The sequence below is a fragment of the Cimex lectularius genome, unplaced genomic scaffold, assembly GCF_000648675.2.
Source record: "Cimex lectularius strain Harlan isolate CLEC.00 unplaced genomic scaffold, Clec_2.1 scaffold143, whole genome shotgun sequence".
Lineage (NCBI taxonomy): Eukaryota > Metazoa > Arthropoda > Insecta > Hemiptera > Cimicidae > Cimex > Cimex lectularius.
The window spans coordinates 710705-736721 of NW_019392714.1; the positions used below are offsets into that span (position 1 = coordinate 710705).

General features: G+C 33.9%; 1 protein-coding gene across 5 annotated transcripts in view; it reads right to left on the minus strand.

The window, feature by feature from the left end:
• The window catches only part of LOC106672833 (cadherin EGF LAG seven-pass G-type receptor 1-like), a 238468-nt gene extending 225453 nt beyond the window's left edge, over positions 1 to 13015 (minus strand). For 3 of the 5 annotated variants that reach the window (XM_014404570.2, XM_024226476.1, XM_014404571.2), the window contains exon 1: positions 1760 to 1845. The gene's annotated coding sequence lies outside the window, so the exon portion shown is untranslated. Of the gene's footprint in view, positions 1 to 1759; positions 1854 to 12787 lie in introns of those variants that run through there. The other 2 variants (XM_024226475.1, XM_024226474.1) reach the window with 2 other exon arrangements.
• Positions 13016 to 26017: the final 13002 nt, after the last annotated feature.

Below are 26017 nucleotides of genomic sequence, written 5' to 3' on the forward strand. Positions count from 1 at the left end.
TCCACTTATTTCCATTCAGGGTTCCCTGAGAGAAGTTAGAGGAAATCACTTGCGTATGAATTTTACAGTTCGCCCACGAGCAATTCCCCATCCACCTTTATTTATTAGTGCCCACTCTTGGCTCAAATTTTGCCCGTTGAATTGATTCGGACTCGATGGACCGGACTGAAATCTCTCAGCATCATTCCCGACAAAAAATCCAATTTATATTAAGATAAATATTGAAATTTTCTCTAGAGTCGTCGATATAAATTGCCTGCCCGGGGACTTCAGACTGTTTATAATTCATTTGGGAAACTCGAAAATGCTGGAAGTGTTTATGAGTAAATATTTTTCTTCCTTGCTAATTGTGCTGGGAACGCTTGTAACGCTATGTCGATAACTTCATTAGTCTATCGTTATCGCTACCAACAAATTATTTCAATTTATAAGTCATCCTCTTAATTTAATTATTGATCATTTTTATATTTTTAATATGATTTGGAATATTTTGGCCCGTTTTGAGCCCAAACCCAAAAGTTGTAAGCCGCAAGTAAAAGGGTTTATGCTTAAATAAATTACCATATTTTAAAAAAGATGCCAGCTGTGGGTCATATTAAAAATCAAATTTGTTTCCAAAGTTTCGGTGAAGCCAATAAGTCTGCTGAGTCCCTATGCATCAGCGAAAGCAAATTCTATAATGTTTCCTTAAAAATTTATTTATAAGCTTATATTAATAAACAAAGTATGCGCATAATCTAAAAAAACCTAAAATTTAAAAACAAAGATCAATTTGTAACTATTAAATATTTCTTATACTCTAAGAGCACAATTTGTTTATAATGTAATTTTAAAACCTTGTGTCAAGAAATTACCGAATTATTTAAATTAATAATAATATTTATTGCGTCGTTTTTTAGGCCGATTTAAGAAGTTGAGGGTTGTGATTGTGTAAATAAAACAATTACCACCTATTTGCAAGTACCAACATTTTTTGCCGTACATAGCCTGAAAAAAATTTTTTAACATAAATTTATCTGCACGTGTAATGCACAACAAACATTTCAAAAAGGTATGTCTTGTATTTATAAAAAATAGGTTATAAATTGACTTCAAAATAAAAAAATATTCGTAATAAACCATAAGGAAGAAAAATAAGAAGACTCTGATATTAATATAACCTTTGTCTAATGTGCATTATTCTATCAAAAATTAATTTTGCCTAAAAATTGTTAATATATTCAATTTTGTGATAACATATTCTTAAATGTCATGTTAAAAGATGTCGAGAAAAAGTGATGTTTCAAATGTTTTGATTCACGGTTTGATCGTTCCGATTAAACAAAACCATCTTTTGTTAAAGTTCAATTATTTCAATTGGTATATATTGTTATATTTTATTATGACGGTAAGGTATAAACGGAGGTTTGAACCCGAGAGGAATTCTAGGTCAGCACCGCACCCAAAACATTTGGGCGTAACTATTCCCACATTTCAGTTGCCAGAAAAAAAAACAAGCTTACAACTTATAATTGCAGTTTTCCCTTTGAGCTGGACGTAACTTTTTTTTTTAAAGCCGGGCAATCGAAACAAATCAATGTCCTAATGGTGTATTCCGTTGGATGTCCATGTGAATAGCAAGTTTTAAAATTTTAAAAAAAAATTGTTGGCTTTGTTATTATGTTTTTTTTTAAATGTTTACAATTATAAAAAAAAATCAAAAATATTACGTTAATGAGACATGGTATAAAATGTAATTTGATTTAGGTATTTCCCCCACCTTGAAAATATCGTAGATTGTTATATGTTAACCAGATAGAAAGTAAGGTCTCTTGTTACCTTTGTATATGGGCAGATAAAGCCGGCGTCTGTAGAAGCACTGGATCTGGGAGGTTCACGCTCCCAGGGCACCCAGCATCCCTGTCATCGCGCAGTCGCAGGGAGACGTGTGGGATCAAGAAGAAGCGGGATGGGGCACACCCCGCGCGTCTAACTACCCTTCTCGGCCCCATCCGATTCCCTCGCCCGCCCGCCGACCTTTGAGAATGCCAAATAATGCTTTCCAATACAAATGGAAAGCATCGACGGATAGCAAAGAATTGCAGTAAAGGACGGATGGGGGGGGCATTTTCAAATGGGCCGGATTGTAGGGGCCGAGTCCTTTTTTTTATCGAACCCAGACTCACAAACGATACTTAAAAAATTCTAAAATACGTATAATTTTAACCACTATCAAAAATCAAGTTATAACCAACAATTGTCGGACCTGCAATTCAAAGCCAGGACAGATTTTTTTAAGTTTCGATGGAGCAATTCGAAAAATCGTATAATCGTGGTCAATCAATTAATTCAACATCCATAACATCAGACATCAATCAAAGCTAGTGTCATAAAAATATGAGAATAGTACGGTATTTTCCAAAAATTATTCGGTCTACCAATTCTTGTTTTAACTTCCTGTGAAGCGCGCTACATCTCAAAAACCTAGCCTCTGTGAAAAGAACTATTTACTTCTTACCCATCATCTCATATCAAAAAACACATTCCATTAAACAAGCCTGCATACACGTCAAACTAAGATAATGTACAAGAAATTATTGTAATTAGGGCTAGAATTCTTTTCTCGGAACATAGACATATTTACAATAATTGTATTACTAAGTACTACAAAAAAGAAGTATTGAAAAAAAATAATTGATAATGTTTTTTTTTTCCTTTTTTTTACGAGGGTTCGCAACAGCAGAGGTCATATAAACCCTCGGGGTGCCGAAAAAAAGCCCATTTGTAAGTATGTCGGGTTCGAATGCAGGGCCGCTGGATTCGAACCCAGGACCTTTACCTTACAGTGATGAGCGCCGTGTCAAAGACTAAAACTTGCGGCCACCGACGCCCCCACTTATTGATAATGAAAATGGATTAAAATATAGTTTATCCGATATTGATGAAAGTCCAACCATGAAAGTTTCTAGAAAAATTTTTAAGACGACTTGTTTTTTTATGATTAAAACTAAACGTTAGTAAGAAGTTAGAAACAAAATATTACATCACGGGCAAACCTGGCGAATGAAATATTTTAACGTGCCGGTTGGAGGATCGTTATACATATTTTGGTATGTTGAGATTTCCTCTTCTAGTCTGCGGGTGATAAATCTATTGTTTGATATTTTCCTATCACCTGGTCTGCCTATCCTCGCTGTTTTCTGTTGGTTCATACACAGACAAACAACACTAATACCAAAGGCACTCCACACCATTCACGACTTAACTGCTAAAAATCCCCCAAACCCTGAGGATGGCAAAATGCCGGTACGCTTCATACAAACTTCGACACATCAACAACTGCAATCCAACAGACAAATAAACCCACCAAAAGACAGACGAGGCATGGGTAATTCAAATTCAGCCATACTCGCAGAAGTATTTTTACAAAATTTCGAAGAGAATTAATTCTTCGAAATTATAGCAAAACTTTTCATCACACACTACGTAAACAATATACTCGCTACAGTAAACATTAACAACAACAGCGGCATAAACCTCACACTGACAGACCTGAACTCATTACGCAAAACATATAATTCACCGCAGAAATAGACACAAACAACTTAAACTTCCTAGACTTAACTATCTCAAAGAAGTAAATTGTCTTTCCCATAAAAGCCTATTGTGGAAAAGACAATTTATTTTCTATCTATCAACTTATTATGGAGTTCCACAAAATTAGGATGGGCGCTATCCAACAATTATCACAATGACACTAAATGAGTCTAACTTATTCAACACATTCAACAAAAAACCAACATTGAAAACCAAAAACACAATAGAAAAAATTACTAAGACAAAACATCACAAATGCTGAGACAAATACTGCCCAGAGGACGGAAAATAAAATTCAGATACAAAGAACATACCAAATCATTTAGGGACAACGACGGAAAATCGAATTAAGTGACACACCAAATTGAAAACAACCACGAACCATCAATAATACAGGTATGAATCTTCAACAGAACGTACAAAAAGAACGAAAGTCGACGAAACTAAGAAATATATAAACATAACTACTTAGCACACATTAACATTAACTCACATAATTTACACCATTTAAAACATTACACAAATTAAAAAGGAAAAGGATCGAAGATCAAAAAAACCGAAAAGAACAATCGAAAGACCCCGACTTAATTCATCAAACACACTGACAAACAATACAAATGCCTACGCAGCCCTCCCACTCTATCCACGACCTCGTAACTAAAACTTCACTCCACAGAACTCACCCAAACACTGAGGATGGCAAAATACTGAAATGTGTCATGAAGCAAAAAAAGAGCAAAAATAGGCTGACCGAGTTGACAGACTATTTTCAAACAATATATTGGTTTGTGCTAATAAATTTGTAAATATAGTTAATAACTTTTGATAAAATAGATATAAATAGGTATTTGGGTCATTGCTAGAAATAGTAGTGCAGCTCTAATAAAGTAAATTACAATTTTGGGAATTCGCTTTGGCGAGGTATGTTTAACCACTTGGTTCATATTAGCCGGCCCTCAGGTGAGTTGAGCGCTTTCAAAGGGACTCGAATATGCCTCATATACGCGCAATAATTACAACATGATCTGACGCAGATCTCACAACCAGTTTAATAGTATAAGTTCAAAATTCTCTCTGATTCACGTGAATACGCCGGCTAATTGGAATCGTCCAATATTATGAACTTTTACAAAAGATGTGGTTTGGGAGTGCGATCTGAGAGTGGTTGTATTGTTGTCGGGCTTTTTAATCATCTGATCACCCTTGAACGTCTCACTTTCTACTTGAGAAGGACTTTACTGTCGTTAAGAGCGTCTAGAAATTGACAATCGGTTTAACAATTGTAATAGAAGTAGGGCAACGACGACAATAGGGAACCAGAACCTAGTTGGTTTTCTTTGCTTGGGAACTTGATTTGAAGGGATATTCCAGCTGGAATACAATTGGCTTACAGTCTCCACCAAAAACTATATCGATCTTTCAACGCCCTTCCCTTTTTTTAAAGCTAGAGATGAGAAAATTGCAAAATTCATTTCGCCCAAATAAACAGCGAGATTAGACACGATGGTCGATTGTTCAAAAATCAGCAAACTGCCTCATCGAACGTAATAATACACTTTAATTTTGGTAATTAGTCTTCCGGAAGTTAATATTTTATTGATACCTCAGGAAGTGCAATGCTCTTCCTTGCAACTCTTACATCCTAAATTCTCCCATAACTTCCACAAAAAATTATATTTCTCACATATCTCTATAATTGTATATTCTGCCATTTTTCTTTACTCTGGAACACAATCCTCTTCCCAAAACCGGACAAACCCATTCAATAGGCCTCATCATAACGCCAAGTTAGTATATTCCCCATTATATATGAAGTATTTGAAAAGATTCTTCTTAAAAGAGTGTTACTAATATTAAACTTCTCCAACTTCGCCTTTTGTGACTTTCGCTCACACCAGTCCAGGACGTGCTTTACGTTGTAGACGCATTTCCCCTTCTCTTGAGTGCATAAAATATTGTTAATGTGATGGAAGCGTACGGCCGGATCGAACTAGATTACTCCGACCACTAAGACCACTAGTAAGTATATTCTGGCCGAAAGTACCGCAGGGCAGTGTGCTTGAACTAATCCACTATAATCTTTACACCGAAGATTCTAGATTCCCCAGATGCTTCTGAAGATTTGCAGAGACATAGCTCGTGTATATCAGACCGATGGGAAAAGAAGACCAATGAAAGTAATTCCTCCCATCATATACCCACCGACGCTCTTTCCACAATCTACATCAACTATTCCCATCGACAAATCTGACTAGGGATATGAGTGGTGTGATTAAGGATCGTTTAAGACGGAAGTAAAATGTGTCATTATGTCGTTAGAAAGAGAGGGGATATGGATGGAGGTGAGTAACCCAACCCAGCTCTGACAGGTATTCCTGCCACACTGGCATAGCTTAATTGCTGGTTGAAGTTCCAGCGTTATTTGGTAGTAACTTGTTGTGGCTGTCTTCCTGTTGATGGCCGTGGTTAAGGTCTCGCAAAGTCCGTAGATTTGTACCTGGTTTGGCCTATTGAACATGGCTGTATTTCTAGATGTTGGGGTGTCCTGGTTGGTGGAGGTTGTACCATTGGGGGTTCTTTGTCGGCAGACCAATTGCTATCACTGGCGTGGGTTTGCAGGAGTAGGTCCAAGACCTAGAAGATAGAAAGCGTCTCTACAAATTATGTTTGCAATACTATTACAGAATGTTATGACATTTGTTTTTTTATTATAATTGAAGACGGTCTGGGCGTGTGAGCTTTTGTTTCATTCAAGCTTGTTGTTGGTTGTGGGGTGGAAGCTCTCGGAGTGGTTTCGGTGTTGGTGTGGCCCTTTTACTTTATGCCGTTTTGCGGCGAAAAGGTTTATTTTGTAAAGCTGATTTGGATGTGTCTGTTTCTACCTGAATAGCTGAACACGTTTCTTCTGCTGTTGTTTAGGAGAGGACTTGTTGAAGTGTTTCGGTTGAGTCCCTTATGTGTAGCGTTGGTTGGCTTCCTGTAGATAAATTGCCATCGCGCTCGCAGAAGGAAGAGGATTAGTAGTAGTCGGGGACCTGTGTTCACAATTGGTGATTAGCCCCATTGAATATCTCCTCCTACTCTGGCGGTGATTGTGGGTTACCGGTTGTGTTAGATCTTGTTAATTATTTTTAATATTTTCACTGTGAAAAGAAGGTATTTTGTCCCAAAGCGTGGTGAAAATAAAACTTTTACTTAAATGTAAAGAGAAATTCAAGAAGAAAAGAGAAAAGTTGATTCTGACAAGTTAAATTCCTTGAGTTGATGGGACACATATATAACAGAGCTCAGATTCCAAGAGTTAACTGGCCGGCTGGTGGGCTCGTACTGTAAAAATATATTGATTTTTTTTAAGTGTCTCAAGCAAATCTACCCAGGACTTACCTTCTCAAAGAAATGTATTCTGCCATCGTGTTTATATCATATTAAATTATTCTCTTTATTTGGAGGTCGTGAGATACGGTCTTGTGTGATGTAAGTTTAGAAAAATATTTTCTTTATTGTGCCAACGTTTCGATCTTTATTAGATCATCTTCAAGGCCTAGGATTTACAAACATTGTTTGAATTATACAAATGCATGTAAGATGTGAAAATGAATTTATACAATGTTGTACGCAATATTGAAATTTAGGTTTATTCATGTGTTTGTAGTCATTGTTAGAAACTTGGCACAATAAAGAACATTTAAAATTAAATCTAATGGTTCTGGGTTTCGGCATGGTAATACATTAGCTTTTTAATATGGTTGCAGTTTTTCTTTTGTTTAGAAAACCTCTCGAGTTGGCCAAATTATACCGTGGAACTACGTGATCAACATCGTGTTAGTTGTGAGCATCGAGCTCAGGTCTCAAACAGGTATCTTCTTTTTAAGGCCCTAGACCACTCTAAGGCAACTTTTAACCTAAACGTTCAAGCTAGTTGTTCTATGAAACTTCCGGCTCTTTGATGGATACTTAAACTCAGATGCGAACAAGTGTTCCTCAATTCTGTGCCATGGAAGGAAGACAACGGCAATTTTGTGCGCGCTCTGTACCTATGAGTTAGGGAAGATATATTTCATTTTGTTGCCTAGTGTCCCATACTGTCAGAGCTCCGTATCCTGTATCTAGGGTATAAATCGCTTTCCAGGTCTCAGTAGCTTGATCTGTTAAATATCGTGGCTATCGAGAGGTCAAAAGGTCTAGCGCACTATGGCCTGGCAATATTTACTTTATTTACAGTTTTACTTGTTGCACCTAAAATCAGCTGGTTTTTATAATTTAGTTTTATTTATAGTTTTCTATTATTACTATTATTATATAGTTTATTTTTAGTTTTTCTTTTTCGCACGCCTGAAAAAGAACAGCCAACTGCCAGCAGACGGATAACCATCCATGCAGTAAAATGCTTTTAATATTGTATATTATGTAATGCTTCTCTTTAATGTAAATAAAGCATGTTATCTATCTATCTAAAGAAAATGTTTTTCTAAACCTACATCACATAATCTCACGACCTCTAAATAATCATTAATTAACGGTCACTAAAGACTACACATTATTCCCTTTGTTGAAAAGCTGGAGGGCGTTGCAAATTCTTAAGGCAGTTAAAAAGGTTTTGAAAAGATTGACTGAGAAAACTGTGTTCTTAATATTACGTTTTGACTCAGACATATTAGGCAACAATTCTGTAATTTTGCCGTAGCCAAGCATTTTCATTTTAAAAAAATCAGAAGAAAAATATATTTCAATTACTTATAAGCATATATAAATGACATACTTATGTACGTACATGTTATCAAAACTTATTGTCCTTCTTAAAAGGAGAAGATCTATATTCTGTTTTCTTTTAAATACTAAACAGTTTAGTATATCATTAATAAATGTTTTACATATATTATTCTCAATTATTGCCAAGGTCTCTCTACAGGTTCATCACCTTCATTGATCTCTAAATGAAATCTCATGATTTGTCATTTTAAATATACAGATTAAAATTTCCTTACAAGAAATTCAAATTAAACAATTCCTTATTTTATTAATTAATGATATAAAATTAATCTTCGAATGAGGGTAAGGTGAGTCTTTTAGCAAGGGGTCGATGAATATTAAGGGTCTTTTCCGTTTTGAATGTTTTATAACTTGATTCAGACCGGCTTTCAAATTTGTTCCACATGCGTTTGATCAATGTGTACATCCTAATAAGGTACACAGGTTGTAATTAACAAATAGCGGTGCAGGTCTTTATACACAATACATCAAATTTACATGTAATCCGTTAGTAAAAATTGCATAATATTTATGTAGTAATCACGGACTGCTTGAATACTATGACTTTCTTATGCGCTTGCATAATGATTCATTAAAATTACATTCTTAATTGGCAGTAAAGACGCATTCATACATAACGACGATAACAAACGTGATAACGGGATTGTTATCGTCGTTATGTTATGAAAAGAAAACTACATTCGTAAACTAATGTTAACTTGAAAAGTACTAATTCATTCTAGTAAAATATTAAGTTCATCTAAATAAAGACATAAATCAATTAGCAAAGGTCTTCAACTCAAGGGCGCTTTTGTAAAGTTGGTAAATTGAACAAATGACACTCTTACTCATTAGTATTTGAACAGGTTTGAACAGCATCGATTAGAATTCAAAAATTTCCATTGTTAAAAGTCTGAAATATATTTTTTTAATTGTTCAGCACTGCATAGAATGAGGGATATTATTGTAACAAAATACGATTATCCATGGTGATCATAAAATTCTAGGGAGTCATATTTTTGAGCCCAAATTGATCAAATACACGAGGTTCGATCAAAATGAATGCCCTGTTTCAAATTATTTAAAGCTTAGAATTTTAAAGCCCAGATAGAATTGCCCCCGAAGAGAGAAGAATAGGAGCAGGGTGGAAAACAATCGGCCAAATTTCGAATCGGCTGACCCGAGAGCATTCATCACAGAATGAAATGTGACTGTCCTTAATTCCAAGGGTTTGATTGGCCATATCAACGTATGATTTATAGCGGTTTCCTTTCTCACCGATTCTTTATTTTTTTAAATATCTCTTTCTCTTAGAAATAAAACCAAAAATGTTATTAAAAAAATTATCTTGGTACAATATTATATATTTTATTAGTTACATTGACTTATATAATTTGCTTTATGAGTTTAATTTGTATCAATAAAAACACAAATATGTTTTGGTATATCTAAATTAGAATTGTCAAAAATCCAATCTGCATTACTGTCATCAATGGCATACTTATATATCGTCTTCAATAAGAAAATCAATCAACTTAACTTAGCACGCTGCTCTCCATGATTCCTCGTAATCTAAATCCAAGCAACCCCTATATAACTAAAAGCAACAAGCCTCAAGACTTTCCCAATTATTGAGGAAAGTTGGTATAACAATAGCGTGAACGGTAACGATAAATTGATTAAAGTACGCATGCGCAGATTTAACGAAACGTTATCTGGAATAGCGTCCTACGTTATTTGTCTTGGAATGGCGTGCTTGTTAACGAGTGATGGTAAAGTCAACGAAGTAGTGTTTTGTTGGGAATATTGTATAAATTAAAACAACAATATTATTATTCGTACAAGTTTTCATGAATTCCGACTCCTAAGAATGTATGTATATTTGATGTTCCAACATTAAAATATTTATTTACATACAAAATGAAATTCAGCGACCTTACACATCTCTCGTTCAATAAAGCCATAGCAATTGTGTAGAACAGACCATTTGGCTGAACGGGCTAAATACAATTTAAAAGCCAAAATTCTAAGAGACAGGTATAGACTGTGGTTATAATGGGAATGTATATGCTTAACTAACTGCACTGTAATATTTTATTTTTTCCTAAAATTACTAAGTTAAGCTAAAAGAGTTTTTTTCTTAGGAGTTTTGGACACTTTTCGTCCTCAATTTCATTTTAACTGAGCTTGTCTGAATCGCTCGGTGTAAGTTAGAACCTCAATAACTATCAGGTCATCAGTATATGCCAATCTATCGTCAGCAGTCAAGAGAAAATCCCTAACATCCGCGAGCGGTGCTTTTATATACATGTTTACAAGATATGTCTATAACCTAAACTACTACAATCCCCCCAGGAAACTTTAGCCTCAGCGGCAAAATCCGTTATGCAAAAAGTTTTCAAATAGCGTCAACATTATTTGAAAGCCGCTAACTACAACGGTAACCTTGAAATAGGGAAAACATTACGGAAAACCTCTCTAATAAATGTTATTATTCCTTCCGTGTTGTTAATATTCTAATTTTTGAACCTTATGTTCTAAACCGTTAATCATTTCATATTGTTTTTATAACTGTAAATAGAAGAAAAAGAAATAATTTATTGCGAAGTTGCATTTCCAATTTTCAATTGATTATCTTGTTGGAGTCTGATTGTTTACGTAATTTATAAAATCTAAACTCTCACAGCAAATTTATTCCAGGGAATCTAGGTTCACAAGTAAGAAATCGAGTTGACAGAACCAGTTATTTATTTTCTTTCTTCAATAGGTCTACATTACTAACTGAAGAAAAAGATTTTTGAATTATGGTTTCTGGAGGAAATGAAAGTACTTTAAGCCACCAATTAATTACTACTTTTTGTAAAACAATAAATTTGACGGCCTTAGCATCTATTTCAGTAAGTGTAAGTTATCCGGTATATTTGTTGACATCCGGTATGGAATTTTAACAAAGCTTGTCTCTACTCATTTCAATATAACATTTTTATCCCATAGGCCCAGAACTGTTAGGGTCATTCGTAAGGGTTTTTTAAATTATATTTTTTATTAAGAACTTATCCTGATTGAATATCTTTTCAAAAATTTCAAATAAATAGTGCTCGCAATCTGTATTTATAAAATTTATAGGTAAATCATCATCACCGTCATCATCTGGAGATTTGTTGTTTTTGCATATGGCCTGTTAAAAACCGATCAAGTCAAGGCCGCGATCAGGATTCACTATTTTTCCTGTAGAAATATCGGTATAGTTATTAATAGGGTAATTTTTATTGAAATCCTCAGTCCATTTTCCTAGTGGGATATTACTTTTATTCGGTTGATAAGTCAGTTTCTTCGCTGATGACCACAACTGTTTAGTATCCTTAACCTGAGCTAGGCTCGTTTTAATATTACGATAGAACGTATTTTCTGATAATTCAATATAATTTAATTAGCAATGCATGTTTTCTTTTCACTTTTGGGCCAAAGCATGTCCGGCATGTAGATAAAGGGTTCATGTGTCCCAACTAGTTGAGAGGTGCAATTCCTTGGCTAGATGTTTAGGAATGCCACCACATGTGACTATCGTGCTTGACTACGGCAGCTAATAACTGAGTTCCCTGTTCCGAATTTTTGAGGAAACTAGGTTGGTTTGTATATAGTTTCCTGTATCTAGCGTGTGTTGATAATGAATGTATGTATTAGCGCGAATGTGTATTGCAAAAGGGCCGACTTACAATATTGAGTATCCATCCACCCTCAATTAGGTTAGTTACATAATAGGTGTAAAGTGAAACGGAGGGATATCGAAAACTCCATCACCCTAATTGAATGAATAGTATGTAAAAAGGAGAAAATGTATTTAAGAAAGAACGTGAATGCGTTTGATGCTGAATTGACCTAGCTGTTGAGAGAATCCTCCCTGAAGCCAATTCCGGTGGCTGCACGGATAAAACCGAGGTCTGCCCTCGGATTGCCAACTCCCCGGGTGGGTGATTCTCATTGTAAGTTACAAAAGCTGAAATTGCCGGTGGACTTCGAGAAGTAATAACTTCAACTCTGGTCTTGTATGTACAAATATACATGTGCAGATTTGCGCTTATATAATGCCATTCGATTTTTCAGCGCTTTACGAGTATAATTCATATTGTTTGGATAATTATGTAATTATGATCTTTTTGGTAGACTTAGAATGTCAATAATTGGAGCACGGTATAAACAAAACATCTATTCAACATGAAGTTCTGAATAAACAATATAAAAAATCAAGTTTGATGACAAATAAACCAAATTATTTCATGTGTAAACGTAATGCCCAGGGTTTTATTAGAAAGTAGAGAGATTCTTTCTGTTTCGCACTGTTATTGAATCAATGGCATGAATGTGATAAAATATTAATCTTTGTAACTCTGAATGAAAGCATTGTTTCAGGTTGATTCGTCTGTGAAGTGTCAACTTGTTCCGTATGGAGATAAAACGTTACCTTTCCACTGGAACGATTCTATTCTTTCACTCTTTGTTGTAAGGATTAATTGTCGCGATATAGAAATATAGTAACCCGAGACAGGATTATGAGGAAGGACCGTACACCGCGTTATGAGCCTGTTCTGATGAAGTTTGGACTCCAACCAACTGACCCCCACTTTATAATTGGGCCCTCATTAGCAATCGAACCGTTTGCCAACTTGGACCAAATCCAACCCCACCGCCACCTACCCCTCGTCCACGGGAGTTTTTTCTTTTTTAATTTAGTTTTATCTCTTTTTCTAGCGGAGTTTCTAGACATTTTTAACACCCTCCCTAAACTAAAATCTTGATTAATCTCTATGAGAAAACTTTTTTCATTTTCACGACCTTGCCGCAGGATACGGAATGGGGGCCTTCATTGGCCTACATACATCTCGTCCAGTTACAAATTGAAATCGTCCAACGCTCTAACACCATAAGCCGTCATAAATCGTAAAAACATTCACATTCCATTTATTAAATTAAATCGAAATCTATATCATTACCATTGTTTTATTCAGAAAAGTGGAAATTATTCCAAACTTTACATAGGGGCAGGAATGAAAACAAAATTTATTGATTAACATTTTAACTCCTTTTGAAATTATAACGAAAGGGTAAAATGTCTAAATCGATATCTCGAGTCATTAACAATCTTCTCCCCTTCCTCCATCATTAATCTTAACTGATAGAATCAGTATACTTTGTAAACCATTTTACAGAATAGGCTTTTTTTTGTTTTCTTTTTTTTACAAATATACATTCTGAGCACACGGCTGGAAGTGCGCTGGCCAAGTTCCAGCAAGCTGCCATGTGTATCTTTACTCGAACCAATTCACCCGGTTTTTCTCGCCCTTTTTCCTCTTAATATGGGCTTTTGAAATTTGAAAAATAAATTAAGCTTAGGTCTCTTGGGATATTGTAAAAATTTAACTACTTAATATTAAGCCTTTTTGAAAAGGGAGAATGTCAAAATTTGCAGTTTTGTTACTGACTGACTCACCAATCAAAATTATAAGGCACTTCCCGAATAGCTAGAAACGTGAAATTTGATAAAAAGGTAGGTTTTAATATACCAAGTAAAAAGGAAAAAATCTGGAAAAAATCACTCATTCATAAAAAAGTTTAATGAAATATTTTGACATCTTCTAAAAAAATTTGAGGAATTGCAAAATGATAAGGTGGAAATTTTTAATTTCAATTACATTCAAGTTCAAGATTTTTTTTTGGGGGGGGGGGGTTCAATTGAACCGACTCTTCAAAAATACACGTCGTTTCTCATATTAATTTCACTACACGTTTCAAAAAGTCAGTTTATCCATTTTTTTTTGGGGGGGGGGGGGGAATAACAACACTACGCAATTCTCTTCATGCCTAATCCAATTTCTGAACAAAATTATTGCCGACTAAGACGCATAACTTTAGACTGTATCGAGAGTGTTTGCCAAAAAAACTCATTAGTATGTAAACGAACGGATCTTAAAATTGATTATTAACCGTCAATTAATGAAATATCAACCAGAACTTTTCATTTTATATTTGAGAGTATTAAAAATGGTTAATTTTTTTTTTTTTTTTCGTAGAATGAAAGTAACTTGGTAATTGCGTACAAACCAGAATTCTTGATAACAAAAAAATTTTCTCAATAATAATTTTATAAGTAATAGTATTAAAGATTGAAGAAATATTTTCAACCCAGTTTGAAATTCTGAAAACTGAAAAACCGGTGAAACATAAAACTCCAACAGGGATGAAGCGTACTCTATACTGTATTAAAATTGTAAACCCAAAAGAAGTAAATTTATATTTAATAAATCAAACGTTCTCCCGGAAAATCTATAGACGCAATTTAAGTGGAATTCGGTTTAAATAGCAACGAGATAATTGTACAATTTTATTTCTTGATTTTGTATTAATAAAAGAAAAGAGTTAAAACGAAAATTTACCCGTTTCGAATAAAAACAACGAATTTCGCCATTATGGCAATTAAGATATCGGACCCTACAAACCGGCCGCTCTTTCAAAAAAGCGTGCTTCATTAATTATAACTACATTCTTTAAAAAAAAAAAAGGTGGAATTTATAAATTAAACACGTACCATCTGTTGATCTAAAACAATTGACAAAATATCCTGTATGCACGACGCATACTCTTTATCTAGAAATGCAATCTCACGCCTGAAATTATAACATTTAATTACTACAAGAAAATTAATCCCGACTGGATTTCTAGCTGTAGTATTCAAATCTGGGATTCTATTTGACCAAGCAAATGTTACTTTCCCATCTAAGGAAACGGTCGAGTCTTGTTTCACTTCTCGTGGTTTGTCCTGGATTCGGCCTGTCCATGCTTTGGAATGATGGATGTTTTTTAATTTCCAACCGCCTACTTCTCTGTCCAGGCCCTTTCCTCCTGCGACCTGAAAACCTCTCCTGACTTAGTATTTGCTTTGTAGAGCTTTGCATTAATTCAACCTACTCGAGAAGTGTGATGTCTCGAATAAAACTTTCTAAATAATAAACTCTAATAAAATTTCTGACAAATAATTTTGTTATTGAGTGTATTTTCTCATAAAAATATTTTATATTTTAATCGTGCTTACGTTGTAAAAAAGTTACGTACCTCTTCTTTCAAATGGTTTGCTTTTGTCGTTAAAATTCTTTTAGCTGTTTTAATCTGATTCGTTGTTATTCCAATAACGACTTCCCAAAAATCTTTAAAAAATTTATAGGTCTAACAGTAAATTTAAATCCAAACAAAAATTTATATTTAAGAGTCTAGAGGCGTTAAAACCAAATTTTCTATTAGTTTTACGAGAAACGAAATGTACAACCTAGTTTATTGAAAAATATTTGTTTTTGAAAAATTTTTTGGTTATTAATAAATTTTGGTATCGTTTACTATATTTTTATTGCAATCTAAAAAATGCTGAAATATGATATATTCACATAGTTGATTTGAGCAAGTGGAAAGGCGAAATACAAATATTCATATAGAGAAAATTTTAACTTTCACAATTTTTTGGGTGAAACCAGAACGTATTCCCAAGAAATATAATGTCCCATATTTTGGAGTGTACAATTATCAAAAAAGTCTGGTCCAAATCCTTGACCCAGGGATTATTCTGAAGCAGATAAATGTATATGGTTGATATAGGGAGCCTTTTATAGATTGGTTGAAATAATATTCTTACTTTGAATAAATATATTTATTAGCGTAAACGTCGGAGTATGTTTTGGGTGTGTGGTATTGAGATTATTGCCATATTTCATTTCATACGTAATAATTAGTAATATGAATTATGATATAAATTAACTGGTTTTTTATTTATTGTTCATTTGATAAATTTATACAACATTTTAAAAATTATTTTATATTTATTTTAAAAAGGCTTATCAATAAATTTTATACCGTTTGAATACTGGACTAACTGTAGCCAATTCACTTTGGTTTAAAATCCTATATTCCACGCATAATTTTTTTTTTATATTCGTTCATATACGGTTATTTTTATTCTTTTAATTCTTCCGATCGGTATCGCTACCATTAAAGAGAATTTTATATGGAAAATAATACAATTTATATTGAAACTTTCATCTTGTTATTCAAATGAGATGGGGATAACTGGAAAAAAATCGTATCTTTTCAAATAAGTTAAATTATTCAGAATTCAATAATTCATTAGCTTTGTTTTTCAAGTTAAATTCGTGCCTCATGGTACTGGGCAGTAGTTCATTTTATTTTCTGGGAAATATCCTGTTGCTCACCCGTAGACACGTGCGAGACCGTAACGAGCGAAAAATCTCAGCTCCAGCGATCTGCCAGTTTTTTCTTCGTTTTTTTTCTCGACCTGAGCATAAAACGGCTTCACATAAATCCTTGTTATCTCGTTCTATGATGAAGGGCCGATTTGAACGAAGGAGAATAAAGGATACACTTTCTCTTTATTCCGGTCAACGTTCCCTTTCAAAGAATCTCTGGACTGGGAGACATCTATTGGTTGTCACTGTGTCACATCCAGCCAAATCCTTCCAATGCCTATTGAACTTCCGTTCCATTAATCCTGGGGAAAAAAGAACCCAATTGAAATTGTCTGTGGCCCACTAACGAACATGCATATTATTTATAACTTATTTACTGTAGTCTCAATTGTTTTTGTGTTTTTCCAGTCAAAATAACACTTACAACCATCAATTAAGTTTTTAAATACAATCTAACTTCGCTATTGGAGAAATGATCTAATTTTTTAGCTCCTACGTTAAATACAAATTCAAATAAAAACAAAGTGTAAAACCTTTTACGAAAAAAACAGAATGAAATTAATCCTCTTTTTAAGCCTCGCGATTAATCACTAATTAAAAATGTTTGTATTATGTTAATGGGGCAAAAACGTAAGCATTTAGTATTTTGTTCTGTACTATGGTTATGGTTACATAAAGTAACTTATTTATAAAATACGTAATAAAATAGAAACAAAGACAAACTTAGGAAAGAAAAAGAGAAGAAAAATTGAAAAATTTATCCTGACATTTAAAACACCTGAACTAGAAAACGCGTTCTTTTAAAAGATATGTTTTTACAACCGGTGTTCCTAAAATGATTTTTACAGTTTAAATTTAAACACATTTTCAAAAATAAAAACAAAATATATTTGCTGATATTTTTAAAAAAAATCTGATATGTACAACTGCATTGAATATGTTCGTGTATGCACATATTTGTAATTACCGGTAATTCAAATTACCGAAAATATTCCTTGACAAAGATTCATTTATTCATTTATTACAGAGTTCAAACACAGAAGCAGCCCCAAAATAGAACAGTCAAAATATAATAATAGTAGTAGTGCAAGAGGAACTATAAAACAGTTCAGTCACTCGCAAACTTCAAATTCGGTATAAACGGCGTTATAGGCCAACACTTCTGCACGACATTAAAGTATTGCGGGTTTACCCTATTCTTTTAAAAATAAATTTGTAAAATATAAATATAACAACTTTTCCTAAAAGAAAATCAAAATACGTGCATGATGTAATTTATAAAACTTTAATATGCACAATTGCTTTAAGTATGTTCTTGTATAGATATATTTAAGCATACACATGCATATTTTAATGCAGGCTGGTTCAAATTACCGGAAATATTCCGTGACAAAGATTCCAAGTTATAAACGGCGTTACAGGCCAACACTTCTGCACAGCATCAAAATATTGCGGGTTTACTCTATCGGTTTAAGATAAATCTGTAAGATATAAATGTAAATACTTTTCTAAAGTAAAACCAAAATATGTGTACATGTTGTTAATTATAAATATCTGATATGCACAATTGATTTAAACATGTATGTGTGTGCATATGTTTATGGATATACATACATATTTTAATGCAGGCTTGTTCAAATTACCGAAAACATTCCGTTAAAAAGATTTCAAGTTATAAACGGCGTTACAGGCCAACACTTCTGCATGACATCAAAGTATTGCGGGTTTACTCTATCGGTTTAAGATAAATCTGTAAGATATAAATGTAAATACTTCTCTAAAGTAAAACCAAAATATGTGTACATGCTGTTAATTATAAATATCTGATATGCACAATTGATTTAAACATGTATGTGTGTACATATGTTTATGCATATATATACATATTTTAATGCAGGCTTGTTCAAATTACCGAAAATATTCCGTTGAAAAGATTTCAAGTTATAAACGGCGTTACAGGCCAACACTTCTGCACGACATCAAAGTATTGCGGGTTTACTCTATCGGTTTAAGATATAAATGTAAATACTTTCCTGAAGTAAAACCAAAATATGTGTACATGCTGTTAATTATAAATATCTGATATGCACAATTGCTTTAAACATGTATATGTTTACATATTCTCTGTACATACAGGCATATTTTAGTGCGGTCTGGTTCACTTACGTAAAACAAGAGACAATGGTAATAAACGGCGTTACAGACTAATTTATCTGGATGATATTAAAAAATTGTTAGTTAAATCGTTTTCAAAATAAACCTTTCATATATACGTTTAAACAAGCAATGACATCATACAGAAATATGCACCATAACTCACAACAATTCACAAAATATTCAATCCACTGCTTTTTCTTTTTTTCTTTTTTATGAATCCTTTTTTATGAAATATGAGTTTTAATATCTCACATTATCAATGTTTATTAAAGCAAAAAGGCACTTGTAGCCAAACAAGGAAAGGAGTTAATAAAACAGCCAGCTCTCATTAATCCCCTTTTCTACTTACTCGGGAGAACATGAGTCAATTTCGCTTTTCTTTCCCATTTCTGAAAATGATTTGTCCCATTTATTAAAAATACAAAGAGAAAGCGAGCGAAAGAGTAGGTGGATAGTGGAAATCCATCGAATCTCGCCAATGCACCCATCCACCGCGTGGCATTATTCGACAAAGCTTAGGCAAAGCCTGACGAGAATATTGACGGTGCCGATGCCGTAAGAAGATTGGAGAATCAAAAGAGTTTGAAGCCAATCCCAAAATCCCACGCTCGCCTTTTCAGAATGCGTAAGTCGTAAGCACTGCGTTAAAAAATGATACTTCATGTGGTATATTTTTAGTAAATTTTAAGGCAAATTCTAAAACAAAATCATTATTTTAAAAAGACGATTTACACACATTTTTTGACTTACCTAATAGAGAACTGAAATTATTTTTCTTTGTTTATTGTCATTAAAAATATGGTTATGTTTTAACAATTTATGTTTATTAAAATCATAAACTAATTTCATATTAAAGTAATAATTGTGTTAAACCTATAAAACGAAAGTTAGCTTATTTCAACAGATTCGTTGAAGTAGGTCGAATTTCAGAGAGTACTAGGCAATTAGTTATAATTTGAATTACGCTAACTTTTTTTTGTTTTTATATTTGATTTCTAAAAGAAACGAATCGGCCAGCGTGGAATCGAATTATATTCAATCATTTGTAATTCGCTAGTTACAAGTATAAGTGGAGCAAAGGAATTCTACAAATCGGGAGGTCGACCTGAAACCAGTAGGGGGAAAGAAAATTTGCCGGTTCCTCAAAGGAATTTATTACCTGAGGCATAGCGTACATTTACAATCTAGCAAAATTCGTAATCAGGCTTTATTAATTCACAAACCCGGGACGACGTGATCAATGGAAAATTACAAATGTTGATATTTTCCCTGTTATGACTTCGTTCCGGATAAACATTCAGATGACGCAGCAATTACTTCATGCTTACTAGGTTTTAACGCACTCAACTCGGCTTTGATGAATAAACATCGAGTTTCGACAACACAGCACTCGGCCCCACACATTTCGTCTCCTAAACCGAAAACTTTCAGAAATTCAAATATTCTAGAAATCAAGCGTCCCTTTTCAGTGCTTTCTTCTTCGGCGTATCATCTGGTGTGCTTTCTGCCAATATTATTTTATAGACCTAGCACATGTTTTAATTAACTATTTGGCACGAGCCTATTTCCCATGCTAACAACAAAGTTTAAAATCAAAATGTTATTTTACCGATTAAATTCCAAAAACATTTCCACCATATAATTTAATCTACTTACATTTTAAGTAAAGTTTGTTGCATAGTCTGTAGATGTTCATCCTGTACATCCTTGTCAGCTTAATCTCGCCTTTTTCGCAACATAGCCTGGCTGTCAGTATTATAAATTGTGAAGTTTTCTCGGGTGGTCTGCGGTCGTTGGACATTTGTCAACATATTGATCGTCCCTGTCCTTGTCTGCCTCATTTTTTACATTTTTGTCTCAAACTTCTTCAATGGTTGAATATATCTTACAGCAAGAGAAATTAAACCAGATTCAAAATCACTAATTTCGTGGTCCGCTTGACCAATTAATATATTACAATTAATTAAGGTTTTTGTTGAGATAAAAAAGTCAATGGCATATGCGGGATTCGAACCCACGATCTTCGGCTAGATACGCCGCTGCTCTACCACTTGAGCTATGGTTACCTAAATCCACTCGGAGGTCACGATAACTCAAGTGGTAGAGCAGCGGCATATCTAGCCGAAGATCATGAGTTCGAATCCCGCTCGTGCCATTGACTTTTTTATCTCAACTAAAAACCTTAATTAATTATAAACCAGATTGTTGAAGTAAGCAATGTCACATTTGTTTGGCCTCACCTGGATTTTTCTACGCCCATCTTTAATCAAAAGTTGATATTCTCATCCATAAATATATAGTTTATACATTTAGATGGTCCGGATGAATTTCTCTTAAACAGATAACGTTCAAGAAAAACCAAAAAATACTTATTTAATCTATTTTTAAATTTTTACAGCTTTTTTAAAATATTTGTTAGCATGATACTTCAGAGCCAATTCAACTTTGAAATTTTGCATAAGGTCATCACTGTTTTAAAGGATTTTTTACACTGAAAACGAAGGCGCAAACAGTGTTTTTAAATGTATCCATAAGAAATATTCCTGCGTTGTTAGATCGGGTGTGCGAGGAAACCAAAAAATGGACTGCAGGGTCCTATCTACGTATCACGGTAGTGTCGATTTAAATAATTTCTGGCTGGAGACGAACTGTATGCAGAGGACCCGTCAAACTGGAGTTTTCTTCTTTGGCGTACCTACAGTCGAACATCTCCAAGCAGCGTGGTTAAATCCTCTCTAAGAAAATTCAAAAACTGAGCTCCATTAAATTGGTTTGATAGAAATAAGACCTAATTAAATAATTTCCCAAGATTCCAAACATTTATGCTACGAACAAGTTCATGATTACATAGATACTTGATTCGGTGGTTTTCCAGTTCCAGCCCACGTTTGAAAATTCCTCCGATTGAAACCGACCATTTGGATTCATCATTCCACAAGATGTATCGGAGAACATTTGTTTATGTATATCAAATGGTCATCTCCGAAAGGAACATTCTATCAAAATCAGTGACACGAATCCCCTGGACAAGATGACAGCGATTTTAATTAAAATTGTATGTTTTCAGGGCATCTCTACTCTTGTTCTTTTAAAAACGCAAAACCATTTTAATCTTTCGAAGGTAGGAGTGTGGATTTTTGAAAACATGCAACTTGTTTAGTTCTTTATCAAATTGATGTGATCGGTTTCTTTATGACCCACCTTCCGATCCACATACTCTCATATTTTGTACATCATGAATAAAACATTTGTGGTTCACACGAAAGCGATTGGGAAATTTCTGATATTACAACTCGACTGCACAACGAGCAATTCGATATTTCAATGAAATTATCGTACATATTCACTCATTCTTAACTTAAAAACGAGCATTTTCATTTTGACGAAAAAATTTATTAAAGAATATAAAATCAGTGTGTCATTTTTAGATAGCACGGCTGAATTTCTCGTGACCAATGATTTCATTTAAAATTTCAAAGTTGTACGGGTAGTGATGTATCTTGACAACAAATCTTTAAAAGAGGAGTTTTTAAAGATTTAAAGATTATTTAAAATTATACTGAAAAATATTAAACACGTATTTTTGATTTTTCGAAAACGTTATCTGTTCAAGAGAAATTCAACCGGTCCATGAAAAATTTTTATCTTTAGTTCTTATTAGAAAACCTTATTATACACAATAATAAAAAAGGGTCACTCAAAAAAACAATAGTTATTGATTTTTATGAACGAAACGTGAGAAATCCCCCGGAAGTTCAAAATACAACCGCTCAAAATAATTTATCATTACTCGGAAATTTTCTGCCCTCTTAACTAAGACAATTTATCAAAAAAATTACTCAGACGCATCAGAAAATTAACTCCGTGGTTTTGGTAATAAACGATCTCAGCAAGATCGTCTATTTTAATTTTCACCTCGCTCTATTAATACGTAATAGCAATGTTTCACCTAGATGTATTTTTCACATTCTGCACCACAACTTTAATACCTTTGATATTGCATTTTAACGAAGATTTATTATTTTAATTTAAACTGTATAATTTTATGTTCTACTCTAGCAATTAATAAATTATTAATTTTTTCTCTATTTTTATATATAAACTATTAACATTATAATATAAAAACATACATAAATCCTTCTTGAAATCAACACGGAGCGAGATAGGCGGTCTAATAAATTACTAGTGATAAAAACTAAAAGTCACTATCTAACAGGCCCTGCCATTTTCAGGTTTAAAAATGAAGGTTCCAAGTGTTCTCTCTCGTCTCGGAAAAGTTTAAAAACGGAAATTTTTTTAACGGACTAGGTGAATTTAAATCATTGCTGTGGAGGAAGAAGTAAAGAACAGAGGTACGGCCCAGCAGGAAGGGCAGGACAAATCGAGCCGAGGATAAACTTGAACCCTTCGGACCCGAGGAAAAAATGATATAGTGCGCAGTTTCACTCCACTACAACTTGTTATCATAACCCTTTTTATGGTTTTCATTATTGTAAAGAAGAACCTTTCTGTCTGCGTCCGGCAAATATATTTTAAAAAATGGCCAAAGGATTTGGTGGTAATGCGTAAGGTGTCCCGTTCTTTAAAAACATAACGGTAAAGATAACATTTTTCAGTCGAGGAGTAGACGCTATATTAAGGACGTAAAGGAGAAAAAGATTTTTAATATTTATAGTAAATTATAAAGTAAAATATCTTGAAATCTGTTGTTTGATTTTTCCTGGTAAAATCCTTGTCCTCCTATTTTCGTTGTGTATATTTGTTAGTTGCACCATGGTGAGCTGTTCATTATTTAAATCATTATTATTATTATTATTATTCAGATATTGTGAGATGCGGTCGGGTGTGATGTAGGTTTCAGAAAAATATTTTCTTTATCGTGCCAACGTTTCGATCTTTTATTGAGATCATCTTCAGGGCTCAAAGTGTTTGTTTTCTGTGTAATTGTGCCATCCTTGCGTGTCGTGTTTTTCTGATATCTACATCACACCAGACCGCATCTCACGATATCTGAATAACTATCGATTAACGGTCACTAATCTCTACACATTATTATTATTATGTTTCTAGATTTTTCGGCGTTATATCACTGTAGTTGAAGATGAATTTTGGAAGCATGCAAATAAACTCACCAAAGCAAAAAATATAATGTGTAATGAACATATGACACTGACACACTTTCTACACTTCATATCTTTTACATATTTTGTTAATTTGGATCTTGGATTTGAATTTATATAGGACCAAATACCATGTATGTACATACGTGTGCATAGTTGAGCCACTCGCAGTCCACTGTCAATTCCAGCTTATTTTTTACTACTCGCAGGCCTCGAGAACCACCTAGGGTGTTGGCAGTCCGGGGATCAGACCTTGGTTCATATCCGTCCAGCCACCGTGGTTTTGTCAACATTTAGTTCAATTCAGCACCCAACGTTCATGCAGTTCCTAGATCCAAACCTATTAACACTCTCACTCATTCTTAAATTCATTATTTTCTATTTATATACCATTCAGTCAATTGGTTGTAGAGTACATCGATATTCGTCCATCACACTTTACACTTCTTATACAACTAACCTAATTGAACGGCGAGTACCAACTCAATATTCCGCCATTGGCCCTTTTGCACTGCACATTCTAGCTAATATATACATTCCCTATCAACACACGCTAGGTACACAAAACTGTATACAATAAACAACCCTGATTCCTCCAGGGACTCGCTGCCGTTCTCAAGCTTAATTCTCATTCGGGGAAGGGGGGGATCACTATGGAGCCAAGGAATTGCACCATTCAATTAGGTGGGACACATCGAGCAACCTTTTTCTGCATGCCGTACATATACGCTGGCTTCGACCCCAAAATAAGTGTCCGTGTGTCAACCTCGCATGGCCCATCGTTATTAGGATGAGAATGATCCTCTTTCCGCGTGGGCCACCTATCGACAGTGCTATTTATATTTTGTTAATTTATTTTGTTTATGAAGTGAAAATCCTTTGAAGAGTGTAATTAATTATAAATGACTTGTTTTACCACCCCTTGCTTTTGAAACTTTCCCAGCATTTTCTTAATTTCAAAACAAATGATTTGTTATTCTTTTTGATTGAATTAATACGGGGAGAATCTTCAAATAACAGAAACGGTCTACCAAGGATCGGCAAGTTGAAATATGTTAACAATATGGCAAAACTATATTCTTAGTTTTCTGTGAATATTATGTTGCTGTTAGTACACAGTAGTTTACAAAACTCTGTATTTTTTTTATCAAGAAATTTTCTTTCCTGTGAAAGATCCCGTCGTTTATACTGTAAGACAAAAACCGTATACTTTATTTTCTTTTTAAAATTTAATAACACTACCCGTCTGGACGGCCGGCGAGAAATGCGATTTTGAAGAAACATGCTATTTTTGAATTATTGACTACTTCGGATAGCCAGCTCCATCCGGAAAAAGGTTTCGCTACCTTCATTTCCCGCAATGTGAAAATTATTAAACTATACAAAGTTCTCTTCTCAGGTTTTCGTTTTATTTTACCTCGGCCACGTATAACAAATAACATGATATAGAATTAATGCGCGTGTTTTAGACGAGTACTGTACCGCGCTGTAATTTAATCTTACAATATAACCAACAATTAATTAATTAACCTATTCAAAATTATCTCTTACCTAGAACTTATATTTATTTTATAAACAACTTTTGCATATTAAATTTGATTTATTCATATTTAAACTATTATCTTACAAGTTACTAAATTGTTAATAAACTGATATATATTACAAGTAGGATTTTAGTTTAATCTTTTCCGATCATTGCCTACTGTCCCTTTTTTTGGACTGTCAGACGTGTGTAGCGTTTTGTAGATTGTATGTTTGTTTTTTGTCGATAGCTTGAATTGTCGCCCTATAAATTTGTTCAGTCGACCATATCGTTTTTTTTAGTTCCTTGTAGAAGACACAGTAACGAACGCAATCAGATTTTGGAATCTCAACCTGAGTAGATTTACTGTGCTTCTTTAATTTTATAAATCACCGGCTGGCTTCAGGTTGTTAATCAACCTCAATAGCCATCGGCTCCTTAGTGCAGTCTCTTGTTTGTTATTTTTCCCTTTTTAGTTACAATAATCTACACAAAGACCTCACACAAACATAAAATGTATTCTGCGACCTCCTTTTTTTTTCCTGGCAGTATCTGCACAGTGTTTCTTCTGACTGTACTTCTATCCAGCGCATGTGCCTTCTTAGGCGACAGTGCCCTGTCAAACAGAGCTGTGGCTGGTATCCTCA